General features: G+C 42.1%; 1 non-coding gene across 1 annotated transcript; it reads left to right on the top strand.

Moving 5' to 3' along the window:
• The first annotated feature begins 3,788 nt into the window (after window positions 1–3,788).
• Window positions 3,789–3,895, top strand: LOC132180161 (small nucleolar RNA R71). The gene has a single exon (XR_009440054.1). It is a non-coding gene; the product is annotated as a small nucleolar RNA R71 (small nucleolar RNA).
• Window positions 3,896–4,848: the final 953 nt, after the last annotated feature.

Here is a 4,848-nt window from a genome sequence, read left to right as displayed (position 1 = left end):
TTTCAGGAATGAATCTCCTTATAATCTGATATGGGCAGTATTTGAACAGGTAAGGATCATCCCAAAAGAAGTACTTCACCCCAGCCAAGAATTTTGATTTGTCTTGCCTGGTCCAATGTGATGGCATTTGGGCAGTGACAAGGTAGTTCACTATGTCTGCGAACCATGGTGCAAGATTTTGAGAGATGTACATAAGTTGTTCGTCAGGAAATGTCTCAGCAATCGGCACAGCATTATCATTAAAGTCCACAACCAACCTGGATAGATGATCAGCTACCACATTCTCGGAACCCTTCTTGTCCCGAATTTCAATATCAAACTCTTGTAGCAACAGAATCCACCAGATGAGATGAGATTTAGCATCTTTCTTTGACAATAGATATTTCAACGTAGCATGATCAGAGTAGACTAAGACTTTAGATCCTAGCAAGTAAGATCTAAACTTATCCAGAGCAAACACTACAGCTAACAACTCCTTTTCAGTAGTGGAGTAGTTAAGTTGTGCATCATTCAGAGTCTTGCTGGCATAGTATATGACATGCGGAATCTTCTCTACTCGCTGACCCAAAACGGTTCCCATAGCATAATCAGAGGCATCACACATTATCTCGAACGGAACCCCCCAATTAGGTGGCTGAATGATTGGTGTAGAAGTTAAGGTCTTTTTCAGAATCTCAAAGGTTGTCTGGCACTTGTCATTGAAGTCAAAAGGAACATCTTTTGCCAATAGATTACATAGAGGTCTTGCTATCTTGCTGAAGTCCTTGATGAATCTTCTGTAGAACCCAGCATGTCCCAGAAATGACCGAACCTCCTTAACTGTCCGCGGGGCGGAAGGTTAGATATCAGATCAACCTTAGCTCTGTCAACCTCAATACCTTTGTGGGAAATTACATGCCCTAAAACAATTCCTTGTTTCACCATGAAGTGGCATTTTTCCCAATTCAGAACCAAATTCTTCTCCTTGCACCGTACCAACACCAATGTGAGATGATGTAGACATTCCCCAAATGATGAACCAAAGACTGAGAAGTCATCCATGAAGATCTCCAGGTGACGTTCAACCATATCTGAAAAGATGCTGATCATACATCGCTGAAAAGTGGCGGGTGCATTGCACAATCCAAACGGCATACGGCGATAGGCAAACGTACCGAACGGACAAGTGAAAGTAGTCTTCTCTTGATCTTCGAGGTCCAGTGGAATTTGGTTGTAGCCGGAGTAACCATCAAGGAAACAGTAGTACTCATGGCCTGCCAATCTCTCCAACATCTGATCGATGAAAGGTAGAGGAAAATGGTCTTTTCTTGTCACGGCATTTAACTTCCTGTAGTCAATGCACACTCTCCATCCTGACTGCACACGAGTGGGGACCAAATCATTTTCCTTGTTCTTGATAATTGTAATCCCTGCCTTCTTCGGCACCACATGAATGGGACTCACCCATTTGCTGTCAGAGATTGGGTATATGATTCCCGCATCCAGAAGTTTAATTACCTCTGCTCGAACTACCTCTTGCATGGCCGGATTCAACCGTCTCTGTGGCTCGTGAGAAGTTTTAGCATTTTCTTTCAGATGAATCTTATGCATCACTACTGCAGGGCTGATTCCTTTGATATCTTCTATTGACCACCCGATTGCTTCTTTATGCTCTCTCAAAACTTCTAACAGCTCATGTTCCTGATCACTATCCAAATCGGTAGCAATGATCACAGGCAGAGATTCTATAGGATCCAGATACTTGTACTTCAGGGTGTCTGGTAGAGGCTTCAACTCCCGCTTGACAAGCTCAACTACTAATGAAGATGGATCAGGGGACGATGTCAAAGTAATTTCTGTAGTCTCCGTCTTTATCTCAGGCGTTAAGTCTAACAAGGCGTCAGCTTGTTCCAATAAAGTGTCCAGTGCCATGTCACTTCCCAGTGCAATCAGGCATTCTCCCAAGGGGTCTTCAATATCTGGTTCATTGACAGTTTTCTCTACTATCTCCTCAATTAAGCATGTGCTTCTGACCTCCTTATACTCAAATGGTTGCTTGCTGATATCAAAGATGTTCAGTTCCACTGTCATGTTTCCAAATGATATCTTCATGACTCCAGTTCTACAGTTGATTAGGGCATTAGCCGTAGCTAAAAAGGGACGCCCTAATATGATTGGAACTTGAATTTTTGCATTTTTCGTTTCTATATCTAAGACGATGAAGTCCACAGAGTAATAGAACTTATCAACTTTGATCAGGACGTCTTCAATAATTCCCCTTGGAACCTTCACAGATCTGTCGGCCAACTGAAGTTAATTGAAGTGGATTTCAACTCTCCCAATCCCAACTGAACATATACTGAATATGGCAGTAGATTTACACTGGCCCCCAAATCCAACAGAGCTTTCTCAACTCGATTGTCACCAATCTTGCAAGCAACAGTAGGACATCCAGGGTCCTTATACTTTACAGGCATCTTGTATTGCAAGATAGAGCTGACCTGCTCAGTCAGGAAAGCTTTCTTGGGGACGTTCGTCTTTCTCTTGATGGTGACCAAATCCTTCAGAAATTTGGCATAAGAAGGCACTTGCTGGATGGCATCTAGGAATGGAATGTTTATCTGCACTTACTTGAACACTTTGAGCTCTTCTTTGGCGGTTTCAGTCTTTCTGGATACGGAGCTTTGGGTATATACTTTTTGGAAGGATCTTCAGTAATCGGAATGGCAATGTCCGGTCCTGTGTCTTCCGCAGGCTTGTCCAGGTTTTCCTTCTCTTCTGCAGCCTTAGTGGCCTCTTCAGACATGACCACTTGATTATCCACCTGTTTGCCTGACCTTAGAGTGGTGATGGCTTGTACATGCTCCTGACCATGCATAGAGGCGGAGGAACTTCCAATCACAAATTGCCCTTTTGGGTTAGGCACGGGTTGACTAGGGAACTTCCCTCTTTCTCTTTCCCTCACCTAATTTGCTATCTGGCCAACTTGTCCTTCTACCTTGATCATGGCCTGCTTAAGTTCTTGTATGTGTCAGCTATTAGCCATGTTGGAATTCCTCAGCTCCTGTATGGCTTGATTGGTGAAACCTTTTAGCTCTTGTACAGATTGGGAGTTGGAATTCTTGAGCTCTTGTATAGCTTGGGTGTTGGACCGGTCGACTTTTTCTATTAATGTTTTCATCATGTCTTCCAGTGATGACTGTGGTGCAGGCACTTGAGTGGTAGACTGATAAACAGGCGGTTGAGCTTGTTGAGATGACCTGAACTGATTCTGAGCTTGAGTGGTATCTCTTTGGTTCAATGGCTGATTCTGCTTCCAAGAGAAATTGGGGTGATTCCGCCACCCTGGATTGTAAGTTTCGGAAAACAGCCCAGTGGTGGGTTTTTTGTACTCATTGAAGGCATTGACTTGCTCAGTTGGGTACTCTGTTGATAGAGTTGGGCAGTTTTGAGTGAAGTGCGCTTGACTATCACATAACCCGCATGCATCAACGTGGTAAGTATCTGCTGCATTCACTGGTTTGTTTAAGACCATAGTGTCAAACTGACGCTTGAGAACCTTGAACTCCTCCCTTAATTCAGCATCGTTCCTCACCTTATAGATGCTTCCTGTCTTGGGAGCGGTTTGTTGTCTGTCCCAACTATCTTGAAAATCCCATTGTTGTGCTCGTTCAGCCATTTCATCCAAAGTTTAATAAGCTTCATCCCTAGTAAGACTTAAGAATTCTCTACCATTCATCGTCTCAAGCGAGTTTCGCTCACTTGGTGTTAGTCCCCTGTAGAAAATTTGAACTAGCACCTCATTCTCAAACCCGCGGGGTGGGCATTTTATAGTAAGCTCTTTAAACTTCTCCCAGCTATCGGTGAATCTTTCCCCTTCTTTTTGTCTGAAATTGGTGATCTGTAGACGGAGGGCATTGATTTTGGAAATTGGGAAGAACTTGTGGTAAAACTTGCTTTGCAACATATCCCAAGAAGTGATAGATCCAGGTCTATTGTTGAGTAGCCAGGATTTCGCCCTATCATGTAGGGACAGAGGGAATAACCGAAGGCGCACCGCTTCTGCTGGGGCATTTTGTGTATTAACAATGTCGCAAATTTCTAAAAAAATCCTCACATGAACATATGGATCCTCATTCTCTAATCCTGTAAATGCAGGAAGGTGGCCTATTGTACTCGGCTTCAGCTCGAAGCGAGTAGCTGGCAACACTATACATGATGGTGTGTTGGTAATATTGGGTACGAACAGCTCCCTGAGGGATCTAGGTTGATTTCGTTCTCCCATCTTAACAGACTTTTCCGAATCAGACTCGGAACTTTGAGAATTGGTGGGTGAGTTTGGTGGCTGTCTTAGATTCTCTCTCGCCGTTCTTTCAATTTCGGGATCAAAAGTGTTTAACTCCAGATTTAAAGATCTACGACCGAACATGCAAAAAGGAACTAACAACCTAACAAACTAACAAACTAACAAACTAAAAACTGAAATGAATTGAACTAAATTAAATTATATTAAACTAACTAAACACAATTGCAAGCAGAAATTAATTTAAACAGAAACTAAAAACTCACAAAAAAGGACCAAAAGATTTTGGCAAAAATCTACTGAACTGTTGCGGTTGCTGTCTTGGCCACAAGTGTGCTCGATCGTAGCAGGGCTGTAACACAAACAAAACAACAACAAAAAACAAAAAGAAAAATCTTTTTTTTTTTTTACTTTTTTTTTTTTTTTTGTGTATTAGTAACACAAATAAAACAAATTGCAGAAAAATAAAATCCTAATTATAACTAGTAGAAGAATAAAACCGATCTAGAAATAAATTGGTTTCAAAAAATAAACAATTCCCCGGCAACGGCGCCAAAAACTTGTTG

The sequence above is a fragment of the Corylus avellana genome, chromosome ca4, assembly GCF_901000735.1.
Source record: "Corylus avellana chromosome ca4, CavTom2PMs-1.0".
In the NCBI taxonomy this organism is placed as follows: domain Eukaryota; kingdom Viridiplantae; phylum Streptophyta; class Magnoliopsida; order Fagales; family Betulaceae; genus Corylus; species Corylus avellana.
Note: the sequence above shows the minus strand (reverse complement) of the source record. Positions and strands in the feature narration are given on the sequence as shown.